Consider the following 17,422-nt stretch of genomic DNA (forward strand, 5'->3'; position numbering starts at 1 on the left):
TGGCGCGGATAATGGAGCACTCTTTGAAGAAAGCTTTTGCGCGCGACCGAGATACCCGCTGTTCTCCTTTTTTCCCGCCTTTTCTCTCACGCATCTCACCGCTCCTACTCCCGCGCCCTTACCCGGCCCTTTTTCCTTCGCGAGTTCTCATTCGTTTTATCGAATGAAAATTCAAAGCTGCCAGCGGACGAAAAGAGGCAACGACGAAATTACTGTAGATAGACAATGAGCGCGGGTCCAAAAGCCGGGGAACAATACTAGAAATTTTAGCCGGTAGTCGGCAGAGAAAATCGTGAGTAGAAAGAGACGAGGGCGTTCAGGGTGAGATAAAGGAGCCGGAATCTCGGAGCGGAACGTCTGTCAGTCGCGCCGTAGCTTTTGGCGGTGAATTCGGCTTTTAACGTGCGGCCTGGATCGCGCACCCCGTCACCATGGGTGATCGAGCACGCGCCTTTACGAGCAACGCGAGCACCGCGCGACACAACGGCGAGGCGTTGTTCAACTTCACCGCATTGCCACGGTTCGCGCCGCATTTTGATTACGAGCCGTAAATCATCGACGCTATTCGGAAATTAGCTTACGTCAGGACTGTAAATATTAATTATATATATTATTTAATTCAGACTTCTTTTCTCTTTTGACGCGCGAATAAATTGCTATCGGTGTTTGTTCCTTTTCGACGCAATAATTAAAAAAAATTAATTTTTTTTTAATACAGCGGGATAATCTGACAATTAATATCCGCAAATTGATAACTTTTTATCCCCGGTCTTCGTTAGCGAGCCCTTGTTTTTAAAAACGACGGGCTGTATCAGTCCGCTTTATTCGCGAAAAATAATGCCCGCTTTGCTTTTTACCCTAGTAAAAAGGATTTCGTAACATGTTATCTGTTTACTCTGTATGTTGAAAAGGATACCGCCGTCAAACGCATACGAGGGGAGAAAGAAATTTTTTTTGCCAGAGCCTACATAAAACTGCGCCGCGAGTCATCCATCATCTCGTACTTTCTTTTTTTTATTTTTATTTTCTTTTTTTTGCTGTTCGGCAAACTAACAGAGCAAATCTTAATCTACTTCTCGTGGAGGATCTATCGCCATTAGTCACGCTGGGTTTCGATGACACGTCGATTTGTTCGACCTAAATACATCTCGAGTAGTTTCATTTTAGTCGTAATAAAATAATCGTCAATTAAGTTCAATTCGAATTATTCTCGCGCAAATAAAGTCTTTAATTGCAAATGGAAAATTTATTAATCGACAATCGCGAGGATTTATTCAGGTATATCGCGTCATCAAAACAGTATCGTTGAGCGAAATGGAATTATTTATAGAAATCGTTAAAAAATACTACCGAATGTATTTTTCGAATAAAAAAATACCGATATGCAGAAGGCGTTGGTCTTTGTGGAAAAATAAAACCGGAAACGGAAGGAGCTCACTCCAATCTGAAATTATTATTCGTTGCGTGTAAGTCCTAACAACTTGGGGTTCTGAGGTTTAATTTATCTAGTCTGAAGAGAAAGAGAGATATTTGTGCGGTATCCCACGGGCATTTCGCCCTCTCGTTTTTCAATGAGCTTAGCTGTACGTTAATTGCCGCGGGGGTTTCAGCGACGCACAATAACGAGTTCCAAGGGTGTTCCTAAATTTCGGCTCAGGTAACCAAGTGAATTGAAATAGCGGGCCAGGTTTTGCTTTTTCCCCCTTTACCTGCCTCGCAACTTCTTTCTCTCTCTTTCTCTCTCTCTCTCTCTCTCTCTCCTTCTCTCATTTCGAACAATCACAAACGCGCGCGCACGGGGCCGAGGGAGACGACCGGGCGAGAGGGAGACCTCCGGGTGGCGGTACATTGTTGGCTTAACTGTTCGTGGAAAATTGGGTGGGCAAAGCTTTGACAGGTTGTTTGGTAAACAGGCTCATGCGTTTACGCACAAACTGTAGACAGTATACACCGTATCCCTGCTTGTGATTCGTCAATGCTCCCTTTTAGTACGTGTTACCATAGAAAATAGTCCATCGCAAAGAGATTTCGCAGTCTGCGGCACACAGCCGGAGCTGCATCTTGTTAAGAGACACGAATCGGAAGGACGGATCGAGAGATTTTCCGTTTGGAACTCGAAATAGCGCCGGCAGACATAAATATGATTTGAGAGAAGCACGTGCGGTGGTAGGTCGATAGAACGGACGCCAAGGAGGAAGGAAGAGGAGGGGGGATAAAATTTTCGGGGACAATAGTATTGTGTCGATAAGATGACCGAGAGGGAATTGTGAAAAGAGGTGGCCGAGGCGACGGATCCAAAAGAACGAATCGAAGAGAACTGATGTGCGAGAGAAAGCGGTGGGAGAGGACTTGCGGTCGTGCCTAGCCGTTTCAAGAACCCCGACTCCGCTCACCCTTCTCCCCTTTCGAGCCCCATCCACCGCTTCTCTCGCTGCACGATAGAATTGACCGTTTCTATTTTACAGCCCCTTTGTTCTCATTTAATTCTTATCCCGGGCTTATTGCGTTCCGCCGGCGTCGCCGCTGCCGATGTACTTTAATGGGAATCCATTTACGATCGGCGATCGATGTTATCGCGCGCGCGGTACAACGGATGTCACGTGTGAGGTACAGGAAAAGCTCTGTCGGAGCTGGGCCGATGAAGAAGGCAGCACGCGCGGGGGATGGAGTCGCAAATTTGCAGTTCGAATTTATTAAACTCGACGGCTACCAGGATTTTTATTAAAGGGCAAATATACCGACCCGCTCGTAAAACGTTTAATATTTGGCGCACGAATAGCCCGCGAAATATTTTTTTTCCTTCCCTTTTTTTTTATATCAATTTTCCTCGATTTTTCATTGTATTTTCCTATCTCGCTGTGAACGAAGTGATAGTCGTCGCACGACACGCGTTACCGGTGATGGCTTTCCGTCATTCAATTAAGCGAGCCTCTGCCTATTGGCGCCGCGAGCGGCTTTATTGTTGAAAATCTGATCCGTTCATTCTCGATTTCCTTTGCAGCAATTTCGCATGCTACCGATTTTCCGGCGGAAGCCAGACACGTTCCCGCAATTTCGATTACTGTAAAACGGGGCAAATAGCTCTCATTCGAAGGAAAAGAAAAAAAAAATCTCCTCCGCCGCTTTCGCGAGAAAGTCGTCGTTCCGATCGCTCGCGATGCGATTGTCCTGGCTCTCGGCGTTGCATTATTAAAAAAAAAAAAAAAAAAAAAAAAAAGTCACGCGACGCACTCACGTTAATAAAACCTAATGCAAATCAATCATCGGGCTCGCGCGCGGTGTCGGAGATTCCGGTTACCAGGGAAAATCAAAGTTCAATTAACTTTTCTGCTAGAACAATCGGCGGCTGATGAAGCGAGGGTGCGCGGATTCGCAATCCCTCGGTAGAAACGCACCGCGCTTGCCGTTGCAGGAAACTACGTTCGTATGCACCCGCGGATTCTCCGATACGCACACAAGAGGCCCTCCCGCGCCTCATGTTACCCCGCTTGTGGCGCTGTAGAAAAATACTCGTTTGTTTTTCCCTGTCCGCCGACCGCAGAAACGAAACTCCTCGGCTATCTCGCTTGGAAATACGCAAATCCTGTACTTGATTAGTTTCCTTTGCGCTAAAGGGATTTTTAACCCTGCCGGGCATTCAGAGAGGAACGTTAATCGCGCCGCGCTTGAGGCTTTAATTCGACCGCTGCTTTCGGTATCGAGCAATAGTTTTCCGCGTGCACGGCGCGCGCGGAGATTTCCATTAGTTTCCGCGAGACCGGCGAAAGGAATGAGCCTTTGGCGATTGGCTCTTCTATGCGCGAGCGAGATTCGTGGATTCGAATTAGCACGCGTGATTTATGTCGCTTCGTCGACGTCGATCGTCCGGATAAGACGAGGATATTCGACGCTCAAGCACGAGAACCCGCCTCCGTATCGCGGCTATCTGACGCGTGCCCGACGTTTACATCTGCGAAATGCAAAATTCACAAACGCAATTTAAGACAAGTCGCGATTCGCGAGAAGCGGCCTCCGACGTACGGCATTTATCTTTCGGACGGCATTGCAGTTGCTCTCTCCATCGGCTGAATAGACAAGACAAATTGCTGGCTGCGGGGCCCCTGAATAAGTTTCACGCGCGCCGTTTCCGTACGTACTGACCCGGCATAAATGAGAACGCGCGTCGTGCATTTCGTCGCGGGGTAACGTCGGCGGAGACGGCCCTCCGAAATTACGTCGGGCACGACGACGACGACGACGACAGCGTCGCGGGGGAGTGAGACTTCGCGCGCAGCTTGCGAGGATAAAGTAAAAGTTTAACAATGAGACGACGCTTCCTTCCGTCAGGACGCACGCAGCGGCGCGCAAACTGAAAGCGCGGAGCAAGGCAGTCGGCGCTCTCGTTCTTTTGTCGCGCCGCCCGATGACAAACACGGCGACGTTAAGTTAAGAAGGCTCCGGGAAGCATAACGGGTGGGAGGCGAGCGAACGTTGTCTCGCGGTAATTACGACGGCGGTTATGGTCGTTAGGTGAAATTAATTAGAAGCTACGCCGCGGCCCGTTCAGTCGCTCTTCGGAATCTTCGATAGGTTGAATACTTTAACCCGCAAAGTTTTCCGCGGGAGAGGCGGGTTAAGGTGTACTAACTTTCCTCATCAGGCGGGGATGAGATCGTGGCCTGCATGCGGAGAACGCCCGTATTTAAATATCAACGTAGTTAATTTATTATTAACGTGCGAGCACCTATTTATTTATTTACCTACTTTAAAAAAATTTTTATTTTTTAATTTTCAAGACTAGTGTAGGAACGAATTCGCTTTGCTAGATTCCAAAAGCAGTCCGAATAACGTGGCATGTATATTTCGAGACTTCCTCTTAAAAGCGCTGCTTCAATTTACTCGATAAGGAATCTCGTAGAGAGATCCGCATCTCTCCGGATACGTTTCTAATTCTTTTTAATACGTGTAAAATTATTGCCGAAGCGTAGCAGCATTCGGATTGCTAAGAGATGAAACATACCGCGCCCCGGGCGAACAACAGCCACTTTTGCGCATTTTTCTGAACGAGCAAAAAGCGTAAACTCTAAGAATCTGGGCGGTGGAGGTAAAACAGGAGAGAACGAGATGAGGCAGAAGTAAAAAGTCGGAGCGCAGAGGGATATAGTCGTTAAATTCGCGTCATAAATTATGCGAGCGCGTACGTTGTCCGTTTCTCCAAGTCGCTCTCCTCGCGGATGCGCTTTACATAAAACGCAGTTGCCGGCGTTCACGGGACATTATGTCGCGATTACGCGCCTGCTTCTCAGACAAACAATGTGCGATCGTTCGGTCGTTCGGATTCGGGCGGCGAGAAAAATTCTTCCCCCTCCCCGCCCTCCCCCCCCAAACGTGAAGACGAGACGTAAAAAGTCTCATAATAATATGATACAATACTTCGCTAATCGAGATACACCGAATAGACGTTCCCTACTTTGTTCCCCGCGCAGTAATTTATTATCACGACAGGCTATTAATAACGATAAACGACAGTTCGGCGGTCAATGAATGCCGGCGAGGTTCAATAGTGACACTCGTAACGCTGAAAATCGCGCGACGGCGGTCGGACAGAGAATTGAACCTCGTCGGCACGAATCGCTCGTAAAACCATCCGGTCGTTAAAAGATAAGCCACGTCCGGGTCCCAGTTTACGTGCCGTTTCGTGCCGATGGACGAAAAGGCGCACTAGCGAAATTGGCTCCGCACGAAAAATCACAACTCCGACTTTTTCCCGCCCACGTCCAAGTCGAACTATCTCGCGGCAGTACGGACTCGAGATCGCGCACAAGGAGATAGGCGCGGGCAAGCGTTACGAAACGTGGCCGGGGGATCTCTCTCGCACGCTGATTAATGACGCTATCGACTCATTCCGTGAGGAAAAATTTTCGACTCCTGTAAAACATTACCCTGGATCTGGGTAATAAATTTTATTTGCGAGACGCGCTATTATTTATCGCGCGGGTAATGAAAGATTTTACTTGAACTGGGAACATCAACGACGAAGTAATGCGAGTCGTTTTGTTGGACAGGTCGTTCAATCGGTAAAAAAAAATCTTTCAATGAAGACGATATTCTGAAGTAGAACGTTTTCAGTAAGAATTAAAATGTATAGATACAAACGTGATTAATAATTAACGTATGAACTTACTTATGAATTATATTTAATGGAACGAGAAGCGTTTTAAGTGTATGATATGTACATTCGTAGTTCATTGCTCAACATTGTTATATGTAAAAGTAAATGAAGCGGCGCTCTGTAATACCTGGTGTAATAAATTTAAAATGGAAACTCACTGTATTCATACTACTTTCGTATTCGCATCGCAACTGTTACTAAATTGAAAGAGGAGCGAGAGAGAAAAGAGAAAAGAGAGAGCTAGAGAAAAAGAGGAAATCGTTTATTCTACATTTTTCCAAGATTTTTTATTATTTTTTTTTTTCTTGAAACCTCAACGCGTATTTTTTTTTTAACTACTTCGGTGACAATTACCAAATTTTTACGATACGTATTAGATAGGAGAAACTCGCGACGCGTTCGTTACGATGGATTTCAATCAGAGAGATAAGTTCTAATCAACGTTGCGAATCCCAAACGTATGTCGTCCTTTCTAAAATTTGCGAATCGCCGTGGCCGGCGCGATTCGCGATACGGACACATCTCTTTAAACATTAACTAAAACAGCCGACTCGAAAAAGAAGTTTTAAGTCCGCGCGCTGTTGCTTTTAAAATATGGCATAAAATATTCAGACCTGTTCTTTCCAGGAACGAGGAGTGCGCTTGACGTTAAGGCCGGGGCTATTAAAGGGTACGAGGTCTCGGTTAAAAAAGTCCTGACACGCCGAGCGAAATTTCCGATGCGCGTTAACATTGGCGCCGGGGTCAGAGATAACGGCATCGGGATGTAAGCAGTTACCTCGCACGGTCCGCGTGACAAATTTGATATTTTTTTCGTCGGCGTTTAATCCCCCCTTCGGGGGAGGAAGAGGGAGGCTCGGTACCGCGACTTTTATAACGGCTAGGCGGGCACCAATGCACCATGAATTTAATATATCGCGAGCAGTCTCGCGCGGCGACTTTCCATGAATTTCGCGGCGAACTTAAAGGCGCTTTAATTTAGGAGTTAACTTTAAAGCGCCGAATACATTACGCGAAGCGTATATTAACATCGGCGTTGAATTTCAAGCAACCCTTGCCGTTTCCACTAACGCGGGGGAAACTTTGCATGCGATATGTGTTTCGTGCTTTAAATTCAATTCACGATGCAAAGCGAGCGCGGGCAAGCTTAAACCCTTAAATCTCACCGATGCATAATGTTTAGATGCGACAGTGACGGCGGTGGTCGGACTTCGGGTAAAAAGGCCCGACCTTGTCTTTTGCGGTATCCAGCGAACGTTTTCCCCGACAAGAAACGAAATGTTACATTGAATCGGGCTACCATATCGCGATACCGAAACGCGGAGCCTCGGCCTCGGTTTCGTCGCTCCGGAAAAGTGCTCCTGGTGGTAAAAAAAAAAAAAGCGGCGCTACCGGGACGCGCGGATGCGGAGTTTTGCACTGGCGCCGGAACCGGCAAGTTTCCGGTTAACCGCGAACTCGAAAATGCGCGCCCGTACCCCGCACAACAAGTGCCGGTTATTCGGTCTACTTTCGTTCGCAGAGACGACGTCGCGAAACTTTTTCTGGCGACCAACGGTCTTCGTCCGTGTGCGAATCGGTCCCCGCGTCGCGCGGAACAAGTGTGCGAAATCTCTATGTGTTGGAGACGGCAACGCGAAGCGCGGAAAACGAAGTAACGCCGAAGAGCTTTCGGGATGCGGCCACTTTGCACTTTGCGTATCGGAATTTCCTTTTTCCGCGACGCGAGAGGATCCCGCGTTTCGTCGCGCTTTAGTTTCTCGTCGTGCGACGATTAGAGTGGAAAGTGTCTTTCGGCGCGGGTTACTTGAAGCTCACGTACGTTTATACGCGAAGGCATATTACCGGCATAAACTTGGATGTTTTCGATAGCATTTCGTTAATGATGTTGACTGCCGGATAAGTTTCGAAACTTTTGCTCTAGTTTCGCGTTTGCCTATATTTAATTAATGTAATTAGTCGCCGGGCGCACGTTTCCCCACATTTATCTTTGATGTTTGACATTCGCGGCGGCTTCGGGAAAGAAGCCACGCAGAAAAAGTTACCGCCGACGAGCTAAGGTTGGGGAAAATAGTTCGAACGCTGCTGTGCCGGATGAATAATCAGGGCGACGGCCAGCAGGCCGCGAGATGCTGCGGCTGCCATCTCCGAACTTTATAAATTGATTTCGGACGCCTCATCCGCGCTCGGCGTGACAAATCGAAATCACCGTTTCCGCGGCGCGCGATAATGAAGTTATTATGTCTCTAGACGGTTGTTGCGCGGAGGGAGATGGCTCCACGGATGCAGTTTGCAGTTTTGAATTCTAGATCGGAGTTCAGCTTATTTACTTTAACTGCTCGCTAGTTACGGATTCCATTTTGTCGCCGCGACGAAAATTTCATTTAAAGCAACGCGACTTTCTCCCCGCTCTCGTTTCCCGTTATTTCTCCGGGTGCATTCAAACCAGCGCGCATAACACACTCCGGGTGTACGCGTTAACGTAAATATACGCTTGGAAAAATATTTCCGGTTACCTGTTTTTTTTTTTTTTTTTTTTTTTTTCTCCCGTCAAAAATGTTAAATCAATTTTAATCGCGGAGATCCGGGACCCGGACGGTCGGACACGAAGCTGACAAGCATTAAACATTTATGTTACATTCGGAAGTACCGTTATTATTTTTCTTTCAAGTCACCGTTCCACCCCTTTTATTTCTACCCGCCGGTACGTCTATCGCACACAAAGGACCGTACAATTTTCTCGTGTCACGCGTTAAGTGCCATTAAACCAAGTGGCCGCGACACATTTCGTGTTCGACCCTGGAGATTCGAGATAACGTAAATTACAAGGGACAAGGGTCGCACAGATTAGATTGCATCTGTGTATCAGAATTGCATTACGATCATTTTCGAAAAATCTTTTAATTGATCCCACCACCGGGTTATATCACCGCATATTTCTTATTTAACGCAAATAATAATATATTTAAAAAAAATATATATTAATGTCGATATCTAAGAAACAGAATGTATGCAATTATTTTCAATTAAAGCCGCGATTATTTCATTTTCAAGGAAGGCGGAAAAAGGGAGAGAATAGGTTCCGTGTCGACTATTAACAAAATAATAAATATTCAAGACTCAAGAATGCGAGAATTAAATCCTCAAGTGCGACCCGTGACCTCACGTAAATTTCCGGAGGCATTCGGAACGGACTGGTTCGCCTCGACACGTGAGAGTGTTATGCATACATACTTTATGTACCCGCGTGTAGAACACGCGCACAGGACACAGCCGCGTATGCCGACGCTTGAAGTAATGGCATATAATTAGGAACAACCTGGCCTACGTATTAGGCCTGCAATTTTCGTTAGTACATTAGACCGCGTACCGCATGTGTGCACGACATGAGCTTAATCGCACGAGTGCGTTCTGCGTTGCTACACGCGCATCGTGTCGTGGTATCGGTAGAAAAACACTCCCGAGACGTTCACGATTTCGAGCCGCCTGTATTGTGCGCCGTCGAGCCCCTACATCGCTTAATTGCTGGGCGCGCGCGATCAAAAAAAAAAAAAAAGAAATAGCGGAAACGAGTCAATCTCGCGAGCGGAAACCCACCTTTCCCCGTGGCCAAATAAAATCGCATGCGAATTTAATAATTTTTCCCCCTTTGATTTTGCGCCGCAAGCGGATCGTCGTTATTAAAATGTATGCAGCGAGTAATTGAAGTAATGCGGAAATTACGTTTTGTTGCTGAACGCCGATTGGCAAACGACATGGCGGGGTCTCCCGGGGAATTTATCCGTTTCCGCGACGGGCGGAAAGATCTTAAGTACCTTATCGATTCAAAGAACGCGAGGGGGAGGGTTTTTCAAGATTTCAGACGGGAATAAATGAAGAGAAGTTTCGTGCTTCTCCCCCGTCGTGTCGCCCGGCGTCGCGAAAAGCTTTACAAGGCCGGAAGTTGGGACAAAGGGTAACTTTTGTGCACGCTATCGGCATGTACGCGCTCCTTTTCTGGTTATTATTAATGAGCTCATCCCGAAAATTAATGATATGGCAGTTCCGCGCTCACAGCGGACGTCGAATGAGAACGGAGAACGGAGGAGGGGGGAGGGGGAAAGGGGAGCGAAAGAGCGGCCTTGAACGAGAAATGCCGAGCATATATCAGAAATATGTAGGGGCGATGATGCAAAAAGGCGCCAACGAAGCATGACGTTGCCGTAAAGTAAGTGTTTCGCCTTAAGAAACTTCCTTACCTGAACGTTATTATATTGGGGTTATAATGAGTACGCAAATGGGATTGATACATATCGAATTGACGACCCGACGAGACTACGTGCGTATTTTACCCTTAATACTCGCAATATTCGTCGATAACGCCAGAAAACGAATGCATAAACTATAAGTAACCAAAGATTCGAAACACATCTTACGAAATTTATTTTTAATCTCCACGCCGGTGGCTGGACGGTGAAAGTTAATTACATAATAATTAAATAACATTGTTCGCGTCACTCTTCTCTCGCAGTTCTACATAATCGCGTTGATTGCGGAAAAAAAAAAAATATATATATACATTTCTCATGGCACGCGGTACTTTCTCGCGTCTGTTCTAGGACATCCAGGAGTAACAGCCTTAGAACATTAAATCGCCCGTGACAAAGCGCGCGCGAGTGTAAAGCGAAAATTTCTCAGGAGCCGCGGTGGAATTCCGCTCGACGGCCTCGGGCAGTTTTTTTCCGGAGTCGTAGGTGAGACGTTTTCCTCGCATTTTCCGCGCGCCAGCGCAGACAGATCCGGCCTCGGTATCGCGTGCTGCGCGCGGGCTGCCGGCAGCCTCTCTCCTCGCGTGTAGACCGAGCGGGGGAGCGTGACAACTCCATCTCATACACGTCATTTCAATTTGTCCTTGGGATGGTTCTGACAAATATTGCAGGTGCTCTCTCGCGCCGCCTCTCGTCCGAGCGAAATTGCTCGGGAAAAAGGCAGAGAAACGGAGGAGTGATGCGTACTCAGGCCGGAAGACGTTCTTATTGTTTTAAGGCGGACAGGTTTATTTACTGCCCGAATAACCACGTAGAGTCCCGGCCGGCTTGCCCCGCCACGCGGTATTAAATTGTGCGCCGCTGAAACTGACGTGGCACCATGCATTTCTTTCTCGCGATGCTGTTGCCCGGGATTTTACGTCGGCCGTGATTCACTCGGCGGAGCGTGGGTGCGCGACAACCGCGTCTCACGTCGCGCGCGAGAATGACCCGAAGAGAAGATTGTTTTTGCATACGCGGGAGATGGATATTAAATAATTCCCGAGGGATAGGAGAAACGAGCTCGTCATAATCGCCGGAAGTTATAATTATGGTTTTGAAACATCGAAAGTCCTGTTCCGCAAATGATTATCGCATATTCAAGTACTGTATCTACGTTTTTACAATTTTTATTGTTTTTTTTTTTTACAACATTCGTTAAAGGTTTACGACTCTTAGATAATAAATACTGCAAAATAATAGATAGCGAGCTATTTGGAAAAGTATAAAGATCTGCAAGATTGCCGTAAATAAAAACCGAATTCGAAATAGAAAATAAATCTTGCTACGAGCGATCGCGCAGGAAAGCGAGTAACATCGAAGAAGAAAAATGCCGGGATATTACCTTTCAGAAGCGAGTAGTGCACCACGGAAGGAGCGGAATTTTTTATAATTCGACCCATCGTGATCACGTCGTATATATCGAAGTTTTGTTATTTATGAAATGTTCGATGCCAAACTACGCGACGTTTTGCGTGACTCTGTTTTTCAATGTCCAATTGTTCTCTAATGCGAACTTGCACTTTTGTTAGTTTTTTCAAATTTTTATATTCTTCGATTATTCGATTACGCGACGCCGAGTTATTTTTTTATGCAGAAGCGTGTAATATTCGTGAAAATAAAAATATCGCCAGACTTTTTGAGGGGGAAGCGAGTCCTAGGCGACGTTTGATGGATTTTACGAGATTCGATTGAGAAAAAAAAAAAAGATATTCTCCTGATCGCGTCAGAGGAGCAAATTACTAAACCAAACGAGAAAAGACAATGAAACCGTCGTTGGCGCTAACTGCGAAGATAAAGACTAATGCTATTTGAGCCGGGATCATTAGGAATTGCCCTTTGTTGCCCGTCTCGCGTTACACGCTGTTTCAGCATCGCGATTTGTGCCTCCACATTTGCGTATCTAGCAAGAAGACTTTTCAAGCTCCAATTATACGCTATTTAAAGGTGGAGCTGAGATCTCCATTGAAGCGTGACCGCTTTTCCTCTTTTACTATCCGCCGTTGCGATACGCTTTTTGTACCCTCAGTTTCTTTCTCCGCCGCTTCATCTCGCGCATTTTCGATTGTGTCTCGTGGCGTCTCTAGAGATATCATCCCTATCGACTCTTTCTCTCTTCCCTCCACTTCTACCCCGTTTTCTCTACTATAAGCATTTCGACTGAAATCGCTTGGCATCTAGGCAAGCAAGGGAAGCAAGCAAGCAAGGCATCTCAAATGAAGGTTTCTCCCGTTATTTCTTTTTCCGCCACTCGAATTGCTTCCAGTTTTTTTCCCCTCCCCCCTCCTGCCCTCCTATTTTTCGCCTTTCTTTTTACCTTCCTTTTCGCTTTCCTTTGCACTTCTATATACGTCACTATCGCAATTATCTGCATCGTCACTGCACGGTGCAACTTGTAATTTTCTCAATTTTCTTATTTCTTGCCGAATAAAAAGTATCTTATAATTCACGAGTTCAGGAAGCGGACATTTGACAAAGTGGAATCTATGATATCTTCACGATGGCTGTGACGCGAGAGAGAAGAGCTTTGAAAGTGGGTTACGTCGACGACTAGGGGCCAATGAATTTTATCACTGCTCATATTTATCGGCGTGGCGGAAGGGAGAGTCGCAAAACGTACCGACCGCGAGATAAACCCCGGGGGGCCCTTCGTATTCTCTTACGTCAAATCTCGGCTACGACCGTCGTAAAGTCTCGTGAAGCCTCCCGGCTGTCGGTGGTCGACCGTTTCGACATTTCGCATTTTACGTAGCGCGCACGCCTTCGACCCGTACATTTTACGTTTGCTACGAATCGGAATAAAACAGGATCTCGCGAGCAATCAATTCCACGCTAATCGCAAAACGTTCGTAACGTCCGGGCATTTAAATTTCAATGCGATCGGAGTGACAATTAGGGCTCGCGTTTTACAATTCCGTTCACGGGCGTAAAATAATGGCTGCTGGATTTCCATGCGTCTTTCCTCGGCGCGTCGTTTTATCGAGGAATTTCACAATGGCGTTAGAACACCGCTGCGACTCGTTAGAGAAAAACGGAAAAACATGGGGGAGAAGAAACGAGCGAAAACGTTGCGCGCAAACATAACAGCTTCCGGGAGCTCTCTCTCTCTCGCAGCCGACGTGAAAAATTAACCATTAATATTAAATCGTAATATTTTTGGCGCGGCCAGCGTGCCGCATTGCATTCGAGATCTTGAGATACAGGCCGTTACCTATTGCCGAGTTTTTCGCGAGCAGCTAATGCCATTTATGACATAACAATGCGCTAATTACAAGACCGTTTCTCGCGTTCGTGTAAATCTATTTTGCCGCGAAGTTAGGAATATCGTCGTGGCTTCGTAAGGGGAGCAGGACTTTGACCTACGGGATTAAATCAAGTCTCGGCGCTTTATCGAGTAGCTGAAACTATCTTAGGCTCGGTATCTGTCGTCCCAACGTCAGGACTACTAATCGAAGTGGAGAGATCGACGTTTTGCGAGCCCAAGGCGCATTCCCATCGCGTTTCAGAACCTGTTATTACGCGAACTTTAAACTATCGCTGCATCATAATTGTACGAGGTCGCCGAAAGTAATCGAGCGCAAGATGAGTGACAACTAATAACCGGTCTCCGCGCACGAGCAACGTAATAAATAATTCACCCCGTGTTTGAGTTAGTTACTTCATTATAACGCAGTAAAAAAAAAAAAAAAAAAAAATTAAGTTTTTATACTACAAATTCAGTTTTGTAATACAGTTATAGCGCTCGAAGGAGAATCAATGACGGTAAAACGCGCGAGAAGAGGTACGAGTGACGAGAGATAAGAGGGATTAAAGTAAAATGGAAAGTAATCGCCCCGGCAGGTGCGAGAAAGAGAGACGGAGGGAGAAAGAGAGAGCGAGCGAGAGAGCGCGGTCAATGCGCGCGGAGGTAAAAACGAAGTGGGATGCAACCGGTGCTAGGGATCCAAAAAGGGTAAAAGGACGCGGGGTAGCGCGCGAGCTTAAGTGAGTATAATAAATTGATCGAAGGCAGCGTGCCGAGGCATGCGGGCAACACTCCGGCTCTATTAGCCCGGAGATGCATGGGCCCTTCTTCTTCGAAAGGAAGACACCCCATTCCAACGAACGTTCTTATACCTCTATATAGACCCCCTGACGAGGATAAGAGGATCCTTTAAGGATATGGCCGTGGGAGCGTGCGTCGCGAGGGGGGGAAAAATTCGTATTTTTCATCCCTTTTCGTTGCTAAGAACGGATTTCAGGTATTTGAAAGGCGCCGACTCGCTCTTCCCCGCGCGTTTGCACTTCAATCACGACGTACGCCTTAAGTTCCAAGGGCCTTTTTTTTATTTCTCGCTATATTTTTTAATTTCGCGCATTCCGTGGCGCGCTTCGAGCTCGCGATTCGATGGAGGGCGCGGCTTCGTTCCCGATAACGAAGGTACTTTTAAATAATCGATCCCTTTGAAATCGACGTTTCCATTTAGGCGATTTAATTTACGGCTCTCTACGCACTAATTGAAGGCTGTTTAACGAGACGTCGTGAGTCGATGATTATTTATTTTCCGCGAAGTACGCGACTTACGCGACGTACGCGAATCGTTGCTTTAATGCTCTTCCGCGTGTAAAATATCTTTCCCACCCGAATTGTAAGAAAAAAAGAATTTTTACTCACCGAACTGATGCGCAGCAGCGGAGTTTATGATGATCTGTAACAAAAAAAATATAAATTTTTAATTGTACACGTGCTGAAAATATATATTGACTTAGAAACAATTTTTTACGCGCTTCCAAGAATTTTTTTAATTAAAGAAAAAAATGTTTTAATAAAAATTTTTTATCGTGAATAAAGCAAAGCTATTAATTTTACGTAAAGAAAAAGTGACGCTTACCCATGGGTTGCTCCGCCGATGCATGACGGCTCTCCGAGCCTCCTCCTTCTCCTAAGACGTGGGGCCGGATCATCCTTCGCACGCAAGACACTCACCACACTTGTTCCACTTCTCAGTCCTCTTCGCGAAACGAACGAAAGTCATTCTCGGTTAATTACGAACAAATATCAATGTATTTCTACGTACTGTCCGCGTGACGAATATTCAGCGCGTATTAAGACTCGTCGCCACGTTAACCATCTTGTGAGGTCACAAGGACCAGATATTGCATGCAGAAGTCACCGAGAAGTTTACCGTAGGTCCGCGCGCGGCACCACTTGCTTGATCGGTCGCCGGTGGAAGTACGAGAGAGATGGACGATGCAGAAAATAGGCCACTAGCGCGTCAACTGACCTATTTCATGTACTCCACTTTTAGACTGTCCCCACTGCGACCGGCGTCTGGCCGGCTGTTCGCGGGCCGTGTATCGCACGCGCGAGCCACGTGCAGCGACCGAGCGAGCCGCATAGACTAAACATTGCGCGCGCGACCTCTGTTATTGTCCCTCGCTCGTCTGCCACGCAAGCCATTTAACTCGAATACGTCGCGAGTTACGTGATCAGCCCGGGCAAGTGAATATATCGCGGTACGAATAAATAAAGCTAAATCTTATTTTAAAGGACGGGACGTCTCGTGCAGAGGTGTCGCGTGAGTCGGCGGCCGGCAGGGAAACGAAAAAGAGACCGCCGCTAGTCGCGTACAGCGCACTACCGCGTATTCGTCACTCGCATTTGCGATTACCTAACTCTGAATAGTTTTCGCGATACACTCTGCTCATCTAACACGCGTATCGCTTTCGTTGAGAACGTTTTACTACCACGTGCTGCGCGATGCGTGCAGGCAGACGCAAGGTCGTAATGGGTCTGGCACACTGCGCCGCGTACATCCTTCTCCCACTTACTGCTTCCCCCCCTACCACGACGCTCTCCGCGCGCGAATATTATTTCGAATATTATACATTATATTACTTTTAATATATTACGAGTCTGTAACTGACGGACACGCTGCGGTATTTGTTCATCAGATCGATTAATTATTTGTACTTTACGTAATGATTAAAAAAAAACTTGAATGTATTATAGTTAACGTCCGGATATATACGTACAAGTTACATTAAAATAAATCAGATGCGTTTAAAATACCACGTACAGTACGTACGTACGTACGTACATCAGTAGTTCATTGTTAAAAATTAATTATTTAATCGGACGGATGTTTGTCGCGTCGATCGTGAGGCCTGCTTCTGATCCCGAATTATTAAACGGTCGCGACATGTAGCGCGAGAGGACCAGTCGTCTCCTCTCATATTTACGCCGTTTAAACTGAATCCAACGAATGTACCACCAACTTCGGCGAAGATTCGCCGGGGTCGTTGCATTTTGTCAGAGAGGCTTGAGAAAGCTCGAATTAAGAAAGTTTCTCCGTGGATGGGGAGCGAGCCTGGGGGAGGTAGAGGGCCGAACGATCTCGCGGAACTTAAAGAAAATGGTAGTCGACGACTCCCGGCGACGAAAGTCTTGGAAGGAGGCTCAATAACGATTTCAGCGGTGCCGCCCGTTTTGCCGCTTCCATTCGGCCGGCGCCCTTTTCCCCAGCACTTCTTGATCCCATCCTGTCTTCCTGCCTCGCCCGTTTTCCCTCGTTCCAGGAATTTAGTCGGTTGTAAGTTAATTTCCCCAATTTCTTATGCAACGGTGCATTAGCGGAACGGCGGCAGATGTCGGCAGTCCTTCCCCCTTTCCTGAAAGCTCCGGAGATCCTTCACCGGCCCGCCGCCGTTTTCCTTCATCCGCCACCGAAGCGCGTTTGCATTCGGCGCGGAATGCACGGCGAACGCGATAGCCGAAACGTTGATCTGAAGAAACTCTCGGTAACGTCGACGTTAACATCTCGTAAAATTACAGCCGAGTATCGCCCACGATGAGGCCTGCAACATAAAACACGTTGGAATAACATTAATATCGTTTTATATTTATTTTGTAATTATTTTCAACATTTTATTTTGTTTTATATTTTTTTACTTGTTACATTCTGATTTCCCTCCCACCCCCGAGATATGCGTTAATAACACCGCG

General features: G+C 46.7%; 1 long non-coding RNA gene across 1 annotated transcript in view; it reads left to right on the forward strand.

The window, feature by feature from the left end:
* Positions 1-17,422, forward strand: part of LOC139109400 (uncharacterized) — a 256,864-nt gene that overhangs the window by 169,021 nt on the left and 70,421 nt on the right. The window lies entirely within an intron of this gene.

The sequence above is a fragment of the Cardiocondyla obscurior genome, linkage group LG17 (genome assembly GCF_019399895.1).
Source record: "Cardiocondyla obscurior isolate alpha-2009 linkage group LG17, Cobs3.1, whole genome shotgun sequence".
NCBI classification, from domain to species: Eukaryota; Metazoa; Arthropoda; class Insecta; order Hymenoptera; family Formicidae; genus Cardiocondyla; species Cardiocondyla obscurior.